The sequence below is a fragment of the Loxodonta africana genome, chromosome 2, assembly GCF_030014295.1.
Source record: "Loxodonta africana isolate mLoxAfr1 chromosome 2, mLoxAfr1.hap2, whole genome shotgun sequence".
Taxonomy (NCBI): Eukaryota; Metazoa; Chordata; class Mammalia; order Proboscidea; family Elephantidae; genus Loxodonta; species Loxodonta africana.
Window position 1 is genome coordinate 47,868,063 of NC_087343.1, and position 16,413 is coordinate 47,884,475.

Here is a 16,413-nt window from a genome sequence, read left to right on the forward strand (position 1 = left end):
ATAATTTTATGCTTCTGTGAGCAACGCCTCCATCCTCGTCATCTGCAAGCATAATAAATTTGGCATTAGGTCATCATATTTGTACAGCAAACGTTGATACCTTCATGATATAAAATATGGCTAAGTCTGATATAGTAGCAATGACTGCCTATCAGAAACTCCAATAGTAGGAAAGTTTAAAATTTTTAGAGCATCAAAAGACACTGAAGCATCTTCACAAATGTCAAAGTCCTGAAAGGAAGGAAAGACTGAGGAATAGTCTAAATGCAAGATGCGATTTTGAAATGAACCTCTTGTTGAAAAGCATATAACCGGGACAACTGGTAAACCCTGAGTGGAGTCTGAAGGTTCAGCGGTAATGATGTACCAGTGCTATTTTGTTCTGTTTTGTCTTCAGTTTTAATAGCTGAATTGCTGTCATATAGGACAGTGTTCTTGGTTTGGGGATAAACATACTAACATATTTGAGGGTGATGGAACATCAGGTTGGCAATTTGTTCAAAAACTGATCAGAAAAAAAAAAAATAAAGAGAGGAGGGGGAGGACAGAGTCAAACTGGTAAAATGTTAACATTTGGGGAATATGAGTGAAGGGTAAACAGTTCTTGTTCAGCTCTTGACACCTTTCTTTAAATGTGAAATTATTCCAAGTTAAGAAGCTAAAAATGCTTTTTAAAAAGACACTGAAGCAACTCCATCATAAAATATCTCAACCTGCTGAATCAGATCATCTGGCAAGTCTCAGCTTCCACACACAGTGTCCTTGGGCAGACTTGCTAAGGGTGCAAGTGCGAGAAGAAGAGGAAGAAGAGGCCAAAGAAAACAAGAAACCAAGCAAGTATGTAAAAATTCCTTAAATTAAAAAACTTTTTTTCTTTGATTAGAATATAACACAGGCAAATTTTGTACCTTGTGACACAATGATTACATAGGTAAAACCTGTGACAGCTCAAACAGAAAGCTTGCCCAATTTAGGTGAATCTGATTTACACATTTAAACCATTGTCAATTAGTTAAATATTTTTAGAGCACCTACTGGGTATGAAAAATTGTGTTGGCAGGAGTACAAGGAGATATAAGACCTAGTGGAAGATCCATCTCTTTGTTTTAACTCACTGTGTGGCACTGGCAAAACATTAAACCTCCCTGAATTTAGGTTTTTATTAACCAGAAGTAAGAATATCTGCATGAGATAATACATAGAAAATTGCACAGTAAAGTGTAAACCAAAAACCCAAACCCACTGCCATCGAGTCAGTTCTGACTCATAGCAACTCATGGTGACCCTACAGAACAAAGCAGAACTGCCCCATAGAGTTTCCAAGGAGCACGTGGTAGATTCGGTCTGCCAACCCCTTGGTTAACAGCCGCAGCACTTAACCACTATGCCACCAGGGTTTCCAGTAAAGTATAAGGCACCACATAAATAAAACTTATAAATGTATTCACTTATATCTGCATTCAGTGAATTCAATTTACTGAGCATCTAGTATGAGCCAGGCACTGTTCTAGGTCCCAGAGTTGGAGATTATCAAAAGAAGATTCTTTTCCTCAGAAATCCCTTGTCTTGTAAAAGTAGGCATAAGTAATAAAACAGACTCATCCCAAATGTCCTTCCTCTAACAAAAATATTCCCCCCATCCTCCTTACCCCCAAGATAGCCCTGGGCACCTCTTGCCTAAGCCACTGTCCTATTCAGCATGTAATTCTATCACAGCACTGAGTACAGTGAATTTCAACTTTTTTTTCTTTTGCATTAAATATTTGGATGAGTGAATGGATGAATGAATTTACTAACATAAGTATGCTCAAGCTCTAAAAGAACACAGAGGATTCAACTGCTAACTGTGCCTGAGAAATCAGGATGGGGGGCGAGGGGAGAGGTTCCAGAGGATTTCACAAAGAAGTTACTTCACAAAGTAGTTTGTCAGATGGGAAAAGCAATACTGAGAAAGGGTACAGCAATGTCTCCTAATAGAAAGCATTTATAGCAGGTTAACAGAAAACTTTCAAATATTTGCTAACAGAATAGTCGGCAGCTTGAACTCACCAGCTGCTCCAAGGCAGAAAAGACCTGGCAGTCTGTTCCTGTAAAGACTACATCCTAGGAAACCCTATGCGGTAGTTCTACTCTGTTCTATAGGGTCGCTATGAGTCACAATTGACACAATGGCACACAAAAACTTTTTCAGTAAATTCCCTGTGTTGGGAAAAGAAACTAAAATGTTTCCCTCCATTTATTTCCCAAGTGATTCCTAAAACGGAATCAATTATCAAAGGAAGACAATCAATTTTATCTACACCAGCAGTGGAAAAAAACAACAAGGTTATATGACATATTTTCTGATGCCAGTGGGACTGCATCACTCCACCTAGTTTAGAAAGCATTCTTTTGGGACCCCACTACTTGATGTCCCAGCATGCCCTTGCAGTTAGGCGGCTATGTGCCTCCGTTCTAGACAATGGAAGAAAAGGAGGAGCTCTCTGCAACTTCCAGGCTCTGGCCCATAAAAACCTGACACACACAATCCTTCATGTTCTTTCTCCTTATGCAATCTGGACACTGACATACAAAGTGACCTTGAAAGATGGCTGAGCTTCTGAAAGCCTGGGTCCTTAAGTGACTATGTGTAACAGAGCCTACTTACTGTACTCAGAACCACATTGGACTGTTCAATAGGAGTGAAAAATAAACTTAGAGAGTAATAAGCCACTAAAATTTGGAGGTTTATTTGTTTCAACAGCTAATATAACTAAGATAATGATGAGTTGGCTGCATGGAAGAGTGAGAATTCAGTGGAGTTAGAGCTAACTATTAAACCTGCAAGGAGCACTGGTGGCACAATGGTTAAGCACTCAAGTGCTAACTGAAAAGTTGGTGGATCAAATCCAACAGCTGCTCAGTAGGAGAAAGAAAGATTACAGTGTTGGAAACCCTATGGGGGCAGTTCTACTCTGTCCTCTAGGGTCACTATAAGTCAGAATGAACTACACGGCAACATTGTTATTAAAACTGCCCGGGTGTGGGGGTGGGGGGCTGAGCAGGGCTCTTAAAGGGGTCTTTTTGCTATTGTTTCTTTAGGGTGATCACTGTGCCAGATACAGTGTACAGCACTACAATTCGCCTCTCTATCCAAACATCCTGTGCAGTGACTGAAGTTATACAGGGGCTCGATACACTTGTTGAGTGAATAAGTGGGTGACTGAATGGGGAGGATTTTGAGACGAGAACAGTACTATAAATTAAGGGAAAAGCTGAGAAATAATACTGACCCCACCTCCATCCCCCCAAAACTAACATCCTACTCAACAAACAAAACAAGCTGATAAAGCAGGGAGATGAAGGAACTATAAATATTCTTAAAAAAAAAAAAAAAATCACATGAGGGAAAGTGATACTTGGGGGAAATAGGCCTATAATGAAGAAGAGATTCTGGGCATGATCGAAGTGCTGGGCCAGAGTGACACTGAGTGCGGCTGTCTCTAAAATCTCATCAGCAAACACACATTTCTTGAATGGCGCAACTTTAGCTCTGAAATGTATTCTGGCTAGCACAATGGAGGAATGATTGCTAGATGCTCATCTCATGGCTAACTCTTCTTTTTGCAGTTCAGATTGACCTTGATAGCAAGTATTAAAAAAAAAAAAAAAAACCCTACTGCTGTCGAGTTGATTCCAACTCATAGCAACCCCATAGCGTTTCCAAGGCTGTAAATATCTACAGAAGCAGACTGCCACATCTTTCTCCCATGGAGCCACTGGTGGTTTCGAACCGCCGACCTTTCGGTTAGTGGTCGATTGCTTTAACCACTGCTAGAAATGGTGCATGCTCAATTAGGACGCGGTTATGCAACTTTTCTAAAAAGATACTGACTCAAGTATTACTCTCAATTCACAAATATTTACTCAGGGTCTACCATAAACCAGGTACTAAGACAGGAGTTAAGAATAAAAAAACGAATATGATTACCTACTTTTGTTTAGAAAATACATTTAAATTAAAATGAATATTTTAAATATATTTTAACTATTTTGATCCTATTTGCCAATACTAAAAGTATAAAGAAAGTAAAAGAAATGCTGGTAACAAGGCAGTAACATTAAGAACCTCAATGTGTCAAAAGACAAATATTTAAATTGCACTCCCAAAGAAATAGTAATTCAAGTTCTAAACATGACCTTTGGTGATATTTTAAGGTTTTTATTGAAAGGTAAAATCAACATATTTAACCAGTTCTGTGAAACACTATTTAAAATAAAATATAAAACATATGGAAAATCATTCTTGCCATCACCTTTATCATTAGTATAATAATATTCATGATTTATTTCCAGGTTTGTTCCCTTTAAATACTCTGGTCTTCAGTGAGAAACAACTTACAGTTTACAGAAACAAGTTTTAAGCAATGCTGTGTACCCCAGTGGAAAATATGAATCAATAGGAAGCAAAGGGTAAAGAGAGCTATGGTGTTATTTATTAATAAAACTGTGGTGATAGGGCTTGTTATTCAATATGAAATACCAGAACATTAAGTACCTACCTCATTCTAAATATAAGCCTCTTTATTTCTGTCCTAGTTCCCCATTATTCAAAAATGTTCTAGGGAATAAAAAGGCTCTAAGAGTGCTTCTAGCTAAAAAGTAGGAGAAAGGAAAACTAAGAAACATCATAATAACAATTGTTTAAACACAAAGAAACAAGTTATAAATTCCTTTTTAGCAAAAACAAAGAATTTACAATTTGCCTTAGTTTAACAAAGTTTCATCAGAATATTTCTCCTTCTGTGGTATACTTTGCTTTCAAAACAAAGAAAAATGTGACTTTCCCTTTCAAAGATTAATTGTTATTTCACAGGACAGGTGAATTCATCATGTAAACCAACTTGTATAGAAACAGAAATATAATTATATTCTCTATTGCTAGATAAATTAACAAAATTGCTCATAACAAATACCAGTTATCAATCATAACAGGGGCTAACAAAGCATGTCAAAAAGCAGTACTCTGATAAACTCTAACTTCATTTTAGTAAGTAAGCACTCTTGTTCCTGTTCGTCCGGGAATTTGTTTCATCGATTTTCCCCTTGTTCCAATTTTTTCATTCTATCCCTCTCTATGGCCCCTCTCCATTTATTACTCAACCACTGAAATTTGATTTCTGCCCTGACTGTGCCCTTGAAGTGGGAACTTTACTCAATAACCCTTTCATGATTGAATTATTTTTTCCTTTGAATTTTTTGCTGATACTATGTGTTTTCACTAATGGAAGGCATGCTGAATCAAAGATCTTTTCTGAATTTTTGTTATGAAATAAGAATTTTAATACATATTATGTGGGTCACATATGTCCCAATGAACTCTGGTGGCATGAAAGACTGGTGGTATGAGACAAGGATAAGATCATTTTATTTTAGCAGTTTTATTTGGGGAAACTTCTCAAAACATGGGGTAATACATAAAAGTACCCGGCAATGGCCACACAGAAATGTTGTTCTAGTCTCCTTCTTAGTGCTACATTCTTCTAGATCCCTGGACAGGAAAATGCTTTCCAACCTTTCTAAATTTCTTCGCCATTTTGAAAACAGAGGGATGTTCCAGAAAAAAATTATTGGCTCTGCAAAACTACAATTATACCTATACCACACCTCCAAACAAGAGAATACACAAGAGGGGCAAACCGCTTAATCCAAGCCTCCTGCCCAAATAAATAAAATGAATTTGTGTCTCTAGAAAACTACAGTGAATTCTTTCATATTCCAAAAGTAGCACTTACAGCTCAGAAATGAGAAAAGCAGTCCTGGAAGACTGCAAGACACCTACTCACATCAGATCAGGGATGCCACAACACATGGGTATAATGAATGGCACTTGAGAAGCTATGGTGCCCTAGTACACATTATTCTCAAGAGAAGTTCATCTTCATCAGCACACAGGAACCAGAAAATATGCTTACAAGGCTTACCTCCCAGGAAAAAAGTCAAAAGAGACAAAAGTTTTGAAGTATCATACCTCCACGATGCAACACCTAATATCCTTTCAACACAGTAATGTGGTGCCAGCACCTGTTTCTTCAGTTTCAAGAAATTAAACAGGTTCCCGTCTGGCAGCAGCATGAACTGAAAGTGAGGAAGTACATTCCCCAGAATCCTGAGAGATGGAGAATGTGAGTGGGTGAACGTATATCCCATTACTCATGAAACGGATGAGGTCTCCAATATTTAATCACCTGATTCAACAGATATCTTGTAGATTTACTTTACTACATTCCTGGACCTTTCTACTGCGTTTTACAGTATTTCCCACCTACTCATTAAAATTCTCCACTTCTCTGGACTTGTGTGGAATCAATACTGTCCTGGTTCCTCCTACCTCTCTGGAGGCTTTCAGGCTCCTCCTAGCATCATTTTTCCCAGGTCTCCTTTGTATATGTTGGCCATTTTAAGAGCTCCGTACTTGGCCCACTGCTCTTGTCTCTACTTGTTGTCCATAATTGACTTTATCTGTTCTCGTGGTATAATCTGCCCCCATATCGGATGACGCCTACTGCCACATTTTCAGGTTGTCTTTCCTCTGAGTTTCAGATTTCAATATCTAAAAGCTTCCCAGTCACCCTGTAGCACAAAATCATTTCCTCTTGTTCCTGGGCACCTTAGGCTACATTTCCCAGACTTTCTTGAAGTTAAGGTTGGTCACATGAATAAGCCCTGGCCAATGGAAAGTGGGTAAAAAGTGATGTATAATACTTCCAGGACTGGACCATAGAAACTTCTACACATAATCCTCCATGTTCTTCCCTCTTCTGCAGTGACCTTTAAAACTACTTGTTGAATGATAGAGCCATAGTATGGAAGGAATTTTATCCCTGAATTACTGCCTGGAGGAAAGCTACCTGTTAATCAGGAGTACTCACTGTAAGTGAGAAAGAAAAACTTCTATAATGTTGTGTTAACTATTTCACACTTCAGCTCAGTGTGGACCAAATTAAATTAAGCATCTTTCTTGAGGCAAAAATGGTCCACCGGCTAATGTCCTATCTCAGTTAGTGGTCATCCATCCCAAGAAACTTCCTTGACTCTTGCTTATCCCTCATAATCCACATCTAATAGTCACTCAATCACTAAAACTCCCATTTTCCCAATATTTTCTGAACTTGATCTTTCCTTATCCTAGCTAAGACACTCACAATTTCTCCCTAGAGTGGTGTAACTGCCTACCTACTGATCCGTCTGTGCCAAGCCTTGCCCTTCTCAAATCTGTCCATTCCATAGCCATGAAAATAATCTCTCTAAAGTGAGCATCTGACTGTGTCACTCCTCTACTTAAAACTTTTCAGTAGTTCCCCAGTGCTTCAGAGTAAAGTCCAAGCACCTTAGCCTAGCATCAAGGCCTGTGATGACCTGACCCCCACCCTCCTCAACTCCTCACACTTTAGTTCTCATTTCTGTTGAATTACTTGTACGCAGCACACAGCTTCATAGTATTCCTTAAGATCCTACCCTCATTCTATCAATTGAACTCCAGCTAATCTTTTATATATCAAACTATGACTGCCAGGAAGTATTTATGTGCCCCTACCCCATCCCATCCCATCCCATCAACAAGATTAGGTTACCGAGCCCTTTTGGGTGCTCTCATAGCATCCTTGCATATCCCCATTTTAGAATTTACCACATTACCTGCATTAAGATCAGGGCTGATGTTCCACTGGTAGGCAGTAGCAAGAGCATATGGGTGATTATAATTGAAATCCTTCCTTATGAGAACCACCCTGTCCTCGCTAGCCACACCCCACACCCTACCATCCAACAACTTAAAACACAATAGAAGCCTCCAAAATCATCTCCAGCTATGACCACCAACTGTTCTGATTGGTCATATCTGTTTTGATTGATCAGTGCTTGTGCCTTATCTCAAGGGCAAGAACTATTATCTTCCTTGTTTTTTGTACATCTCTAGACTAGTGCAGTGACTGAAAACACTAGATTCTTTCCAGTACATGTTTAAGTAAACTGAATTCCATCTCCAAGCAAAAGTTTTGTTTCTAAAAATATAGAAACAGAAATGTGTCCAGGTGCATTAGTGAGGCTGAACAAAGCTCAAGGCTTTACTAACAAAGGAAAGAACAACTGGGGGGAAAAAAAAAAAACGAAGACTAGGAAACAATGGGAGGAAACGGGAAAAGGCCACAAAGGATGCTTAGAAGTCAGGCAGAGGCCAGACCACCCATGGCTGGCTTGGGTTTTAACTGTTGTGTTGACCTCCTCTTACTAGTCTACTTCTGGAGCAAGGGCAAATCTCTAAAGCAATGACAAAGGAGAAATAAGCCTGAAAAAGGATGGGGAAAAAGAATAATCCAAGAGTGTATGGATTTTAATGCTTTATAAAGGCGCTGATTCAAAATATGAATATGTTCAAGTGAAGTAATTACTTTGTAATTTGACCGCTTGGTTACTGCTTCCCTCCCACTCACAGTTTACCCTTTCTTCCCATTCACAACCACAGGAGCTGGGACTGGAGTACGCAAGTAGGATGCTTCCCCTAGTGTCACCTCCAGAGTCTGGAGAAGAGCCTCTGAACCCACTCGGCCTAAGACAAATGAACTACCCTCCTCAAAGGATGACTGAAACAAGATGTAAAATGAAAATTTCACTTTAGAAAGTAGCAAAGTTAAAATTATCTGTTCAACAATTCCTGGCTCTACTTACTCCTTGGCTAGAGTGGAATGTGTCAAGGCGGAGAGGAGAATATAGCATTTTGAAATTAACCCTAATAAAGACATGTAACTCTTTCATATCCTCTTCTGTGCTGAATGCTAAATAAATGTCATTCAATAAGTATCTAGAAAAAGCTTAATTTCTTTGTTATTTATTTTTCGAGTGGGGAGAAATTATTTATGAGATATCCAGAAAAAAGGCCTAAGAAATCTGATACCTGAACCATTAAGCAATGATTATACATTTATCTACTACTTATTAGATGAAACTGCTACTTTCGAATAACTCACAGTTACTGGATACCCTATTATGTTCCCAAGACTAAATGAAATCAAGCACACAAATTCTAAAATCCTAAAGCTGTCACTTCTACTTGCTTTTAGAAATACAAGGAATAAAATCCATTTCCCTTAGAAGGGCAAAGCAATAAATTCTATTATAATTAACATAATTTAATAGAGCCAGTGCTATATATTAAAAATATTTAACGTAAGTTTCACATATATGTGTGTGTGTATATATATATTAGATTATTTGATAAATGTATATTTCCTAGTTCTAGGTAGAATATTTGAAAATAATCATTCACTGTTTACAGAAATTGTTTAAATCTGTGAACAAAAATGACATGAGGTTTCTTTAAAATATTGCTTATTGTAAATGAGCCTTGAAGAAACAAAAAGACCCTAGTGCAAGAAAAACTCATTTTATTACTCTGATCAGAATCTTCATTCTTCATCTAGAATTCATGCATTATAAGACAGCTGAGACCAATTCACCTATGCAGGTTAGAAAATGCCAAAATGTAATAGGTTTGACTCCTAAAGAAATCAATTAACTTCAAATAGAAAATATGAGTTCTGCTCCTAGTTAATAGCTGAGTGTCTCATTTTCTAAAAGGATAGATACCATTCATTGTTATAAAGGGTTCCATAGTTCATGCATGAAATCTCATCACTTCAAGAAAAAAAATCCTAATGCATATAAAATTGATTTTAGATCATTAACTCAGCCTTCATATGGGAAATTAATAAGCATTTATTAAAAGAATAGAGGTATGGAACTATCATATTTTCTTTTCCTAAAGCACAATTAAAATGTGTGGCTAAGTTTCTATTTGGTTATAAATGAGGTACTTTGGATAGGTTAACTTCGTCGTAGAAGGTCAGATAGATGAAAGCTCTGGTCTCTCTATTTGCTAGAATAATAAAATGGACAGCCAGAAATAAACTTTGTGTTATTCTTAGCTCTGTTTTGAAGCTGTAGCTTCAATTTTCATGGTATCTATTCATAATTCTTCAGAGATGAAAATAAGCATCAAATAACCTGGGGATGTGAGTTCACCTTGTTTTATCAGGCCTCTGACAGATGAAATGAGCTCGAGCAAGTAAGTGTTCCAGGATAAATATAAAGGGATTTGTTTTTAATTATTAATGAGCCCCAATGACACAGTGGTTAAGTTCTCAGCTACTAACCAAAAGGCTGGCAGTTTGAACCTACTACCCTCTCTATGGGAGAAAGATGTGGCAGTCTGCTTCCATAAAGATTACAGCCTTGGAAACCTTAAGGGGCAGTTCTACTCTGTTATATAGGGTCGCTAGGAGTCGGAATTGACTCAGTGGCAACAGGTATTTTTATTTAAATGACTAGGAAATAGCTCACGGTTATTGAATACCCTATTAGGTTCCCAAGACTAAATGAAATCAAGAATGCAAATTCTAAAATTCTAAAGCAGACACTTTATTTGCTAAGGATTATTATACTTTAAACAAATTATTTAATTGGTTTATTAAATACAACTAAGCACTAGAGCTTCTGGTCCTGCACGTTACCAAAAAACAGAATAAAGTATAATATTTTTAAAAATCTATGCACAAGCTATTTTCTGCTTAACCTCTTCCTTCCACTGAGTCATTAAGAGAAATATATTACAATTGTCTGAAATTGCTCACATGCAGCATGTTTGACTTACAAACAGCAATTTCAGATGTTTGGTTCAAACTGATGTTCTAATGGGAAAACATTAAAAAAAAAAAAGATACCATTTACTATCACACAGAATTTTTGTAAAGGCTTGTATTACTTTTAGAAGGTTGCTGGGTAATCACAACAAGAATGACAGCTGAAACACAAATGGAAAGGTAACAATTAATCGTTTTTATGTGTCTGCGTGTACTAAAATATATCAATCTTCTCAACAACTCATTCACATGGAATATGAAATTATTACTCCTTCTTTTAGAAACAAGAAATAGGCCTTGTCAGAAATTTTATTTTCTGATTCATCAGAGGGAGTGTGGGTCAGCTGGGGAGAAGAGCTAAGGTGTCAGCGGCAGGTAGAGGGAAGAGGTTGGATATGAGCGGCAGGGTATGAGAGACCAACAGGGAAAAGAGGTAGAGGATGAGAGCAGGGTGCGAGAACTAGAACCAGGAGCAGAAGCACACTGCTCCATCACCTCCTCCCACCATCTGCAAAGCTCTGAAGAGAACAATTATAGAATTATTGTAATTACTCTGCCATCTCTGACAGCTAGATGGAATTTTTACAGAGAACAAAACAGTGACTGAAAGAGCATTATTAAGGAATACATCAAAACCTTTACCAGTGTTTTTATCTACGGTAGAAAGGATCAAAAAATAAGGTAAGATTACTTAAAAGTTAAAAAAAAAAAAACACTTAAGGGCAGTTGTGAAAAAGTATGCAAGTACCATATGAAGTATTAGAGGGTTGGGTGCAAGAACATAAAGCCATTTTGATTCTACATTAAATCAACAGTAACTACTCTTTTTATTCCCAAGGTGCCCTCTAGATTCTGCTGCTGATCTAGTTTAATGACTGTTAAGTACCTAAAAAAAAAAAAATTTTTTTTTTTTAAATACCTATGGAAGCCGTGGTGGCACAGTGGTTAACAGCATGTCTGCTAACCAAAAGGTTGGCAAATGGAATCCACCAGCCGCTCTTTGGAAACCCTAGGGGGCACCTCTACTCTGTTTGATAGGAACCGACTTGATGGCAGTGGGTTTGGTTTTGGGTCAGGTAAGTACCTACTGGAAGGTAACAGCTATGAACATTCATGGTGAATTGATGACCCTTTGGTCATTGTTGGACAGTCTTTTAATTATTTTCTCCTGTGTAAGTCTAAGTCTGTAAAATTGTGATTCAACTGTCTGTTGCAACTGAAGGCAGGTCTAACCTTTGGTTTTCTGGGAAAGAATACCCCACTTTCAGGACTAGGAGAACCATGGGACTCCACTATTAAGGCACTAGGCAGCATCGTTCTACAGAGACACAGGGACCAGTATGAAGTCTAAGCCCTAAGAGGGTGAAGCACTTCATCTTTGTGAGAAAAATCCACCTCAGAGAATGTTAAAGGGACATGTCACTGTGTGTATGTTGGGGCAGGGCGGCGGGGGAGCGGGAGGCTAACATCACAGACACTGGGGAGTCTTAGAAATCAAAAACACAGTTTTTCCTTTAAATGCCCCAGAAGTGAGAGTGCATAGAAGGTAGAAATACTGCTTCTTCCAACTGGGGCAAATGAGGTGGAAACAAAGAGCTTTACAAACACTGAAACAGGTCAAAATAATTACGTGAGGAATTTGCCACAAAGTTAATATTGAAAAAAAGATGCACGTCAAGAGTAACTGAGAAACTATTAATTTCTACCACCTTATCTTTTCAAGTCAACTGTGCCAAAGGAAGTTCTCAGATGGGAAAAAGAGAGAGAGAGAAAAGGAAAAGTTTCTTTAGAGAACAGTGACAAGTTTAAAAAATATATTTTGGTGAAGATCTTGGTACTATAATCAAAATACTGTGAAGATCAGAATAAAAGATATATGTATTCTTTTCAAAGTGAAATACAAAGAAAGATCAGAGACAGAGACGGATTTGAACTGCCGACCTTTTGGTTAGCAGCCATAGCACTTAGCCACTACGCCACCAGGGTTTCTGAGAAATATACAGAGACATGTAAACTTTAGCTCCATTTCCTAATATGCCAATATTTTAATTCCTAAACTTTATAGTACTTTTTAAGTTTCTCATCTTGATGGTTTCAAAAACTTTACCTGTAACTGTCCATAATACCAGAGACTGATGTTACATACACTAAAAAGCCATATTTAAAAACTCTATGTGAGTATAAAAACTTAAGATTATTTTAGACTTACTTTATATGGCACCTAAGTTGCTGTACATTTTAATCTAGTATATTCTCAAGTGGGAAGCAGGAACTGCAGTATGCATCCAGGGGAGATGAAGACAGAAGAATTTTGTTTCTTTTCCTGCTACAACACCGTATGGTAGGCAAGATTTCATTCACATCCATCTGGAACTCAGGCATGGCAAGGAACTGGAGTAGGAATTGTTGCTAAAAACTAAGAATGACATTTTCTAGGTCTAGTATTTGAAAGGAACCACATTCTCTAGATATCACTTGGAGACACAGCTGTCAGGAAGGAGTTACTTCTTTACCCTTACCACGCAAGTTTAGGATGGAAAGTTTGTTACTATTCAAAACAGTACTGCATGGTTTATTATGCACACATACATTGCCTACCTCTATCCCTGTAATGACACCCCAGTAGCAACCAACAAGCACATCCAGCACCCAGATCTTGCTCTCTAAATACCATCCTCAAATTTATTTAAAAAAAAAAAAAAAAAAAATAGGGCTGTTCGGAAAAATAGCTGACTCTAGGGGAAAAGAAAATACAAAATGAGCCTAGAGCATTCTTTAGTAACAGAAAGTAAGGAAGTGCTCAAATAAAAAATGAATGGGAGCATGTCAGGGCCAAATTAAAAGGCCTCTCAATGGCCAAAGCTAGAACAATTTGAGCAAGAAAATAAATTACAAGGTATTGGATTATAACCCAAAGTATAAAATATATATAAATCCATACTGACATAAATAATTGGATAAATAAATGAGAAGAGGCAAATCTTCCTTCCAGGAGAATTCCAAATAATATATGATACTTCCCTCTCTAAGAGGTGGAGTTTAAATCCCACCACACCTTTGAGGGTGGGCTAGATGTAATGGCTTGCTTTGAAAGAATAAAGTAGGAAAGGGAAAAACACTAATTGTGTAACGGAATACCTGGCAAACAGTACCTTGACCAAGTGATTAAGGTTAACATCACCAGTGATATCATGTGAATATCGTGTACTACTGATATGAAACAATGAGAAAGGTACTTCATCTCTATGGTAGTCTTTCCAAAGATTCATAATCCCAGCCTAATCATGACAAAAACATCAGACACATCATATTGGGAGGCACTCTACAGGACACCTGGTCAGTCCTCCTCAAAACTGACAAAGTCATGTAAAACAAGGAAAGGCTAAGAAACTGTCACACACCAGGGGAGACTAAGGAGAAATGACAACCAAATTCAATATATGATACCCTGGATTGGATTCTGGAACAGAAAGTGGACATAAATAGAAAAACTGGCAAAATCCAAATATAATCTGGAGTTTAGTTAATAATAATGTACTAATGTGAGTTTCTTAGTTTTGACGAATATATTGTGGTAATAAAAGATGGAAATAATGAGGGGAAATGAGAACTCTGTATTAGCTCTACAACTTTTTCTATAAATCTAAAATGATTCCAAAATAAAAAGCTTAATTATTAGTTTTTAAATCAGTATGTGCCTTGTTCCTCTGGCTTTTTTTTCCCCCATCAAAATGAAAACAAGACAGAGATTGATTCTCCTAGTTCCCTCTGTGAAGACCCCTCAGAAGTCATTAAACTTGCTGCTACAAGGTTTTGCAAAATCTGATTCTTCATAAACAAATTATAGTAGTTAAGTGAATATGTGCTTTATTTTCAGCTGTGATCTATTTCCAAGTACTAACTGAACTTTAATCCCTCGTAGAATTCAACATTTACCAATACAGAGTAAACTAGCTAACAGAGAGGCATGAGTTAGCACCTAGCTAAAGAATAAGAAGGATAATTATGAGAACTGAACGTATAAAAGTTTTCACTGTTTCCTTTTCTTTTCCATGATAAATAAACTTTACCATCCAAGCCATTATTATTTTGATAAGCCTGTCCTTATGCTAGACAGCTTTGATTTTCCGGTACAACAGTTGTTTGTTTCTTTCTTAGTCAAACACAGTAATGAGAACCATTCAAAACAATGTTATTTGACACTATTATTATGGATTTGAATAAAAACTATAGATAAAGATGACAGCAAATAATGACCACGTGTCTGTTAGCTTGTAGTGCTGTGGTGGCTTGTGTGTTGTTGTGATACTGGAATTTGTATTTCAAATACCAGCAGGGTCACCCTTGGTGGACAGGTTTCAGTGAAGCTCCCAGACTAAGACAGACTAGGAAGGACCTGGTGGTCTACTTCTGAAAAAATTGGCCAGCGAAAAAGTTATGAATAGCGGTGTAACACTGTCTGATATAGTGCCTGAAGATGAGCCCCCCAGGTTGTAAGGCACTCAAAACACGACTGGGAAGAGCTGCCTCCTCAAAGTAGATTCCACCTTAATGACATGGATGCAGTCAAGCATTTGGCACCTTCATTTCCTGATGTGGCAAGACTCAAAATGAGAAGAAACAGTTGCAAACGTCCATTAATAATCGGAATGTGGAATGTATGAAGTGTGAATCTAGGAAAACTTAAAGTCGTCAAAAATGAAATGAACTCATAAAGGTCTATATTGTAGGTATTAGCGAGCTGAAATGGACTGGTATTAGCCATGTTGAATCAGACAATCATATGGTTTGCTATGCCAGGAATGAAAAATTGAAGAGGAACGGCATCACATTCACCGTCAAAAGGAACATTTCAAGATCTATCCTGAAGTACAATGCTGCCAGTGATAGGATACCACTACAAGGAAGGCCAGTTAATACTATTACTCAAATTTACACACCAGCCACTAAGGCCAAAGATGAAGAACTGAAGTTTTTGCCAACTTCTGCAGTCTGAAATTGATCAAACATACAATCAAGATGCAATGATAATTATTGGTAATTGGAATGCAAAAGTTGGAAACAAAAGAAGAAAGACCAGTAGCTGGAAAATATGGCCTTGGTGATAGAAACAATGCCAGAGATCTCATGACATAATTTTGCAAGACCAAAGACTTCTTCATTGAAAATACCTTTTTCAATACACTGGACATCCCCAGACGTAATACACAGAAATCAAATAGGCTACATTTGTGGAGACAGATGACGGAAAAGCTCACTATCATTAGTCAAAACAAGGCCAGGGGCTGACTGCACAACTGGCCATCAATTACTAATATGCAAATTCAAGTTAAAGCTGAAGAAAATTAGAGCAAGTCCACGAGAGCCAAAATACAACTTGAGTTGTACACCTGATTTTAAAGACCATCTCAGGAACAGATTTGACGCACTAAACACCAAAGACCAAAGACCAGATGAGTTGTAGAATGACATCAAGGACATACTACATGAAGAAAGTAAAAGGTCATTAGAAAGACAGGAAAGAAAGAAAAGACCAAAATAAACATCAGAAGAGACTCTGAAACTTGCTCTTGAACACAGAGTAGCTAAAGCAAAAGGAAAAAATGATGAAATAAAAGAGCCAAAAGGAAGATTTCAAAGGGCAGTTTGGAAGACAAAGTATTATAATGAGATGTGCCAAGACCTGGAGTTAGAAAAACAAAAGGGTAGACCGTGCTCGGCACTTCTCAAGCTGAAG

At 37.6% G+C, this 16,413-nt stretch overlaps 1 protein-coding gene across 6 annotated transcripts in view; it reads right to left on the reverse strand.

Annotated features, from left to right (window-relative positions):
- OXCT1 (3-oxoacid CoA-transferase 1) overlaps positions 1–16,413 on the reverse strand; it is a 188,254-nt gene that overhangs the window by 49,641 nt on the left and 122,200 nt on the right. The gene's annotated exons all lie outside the window — the stretch shown is intronic.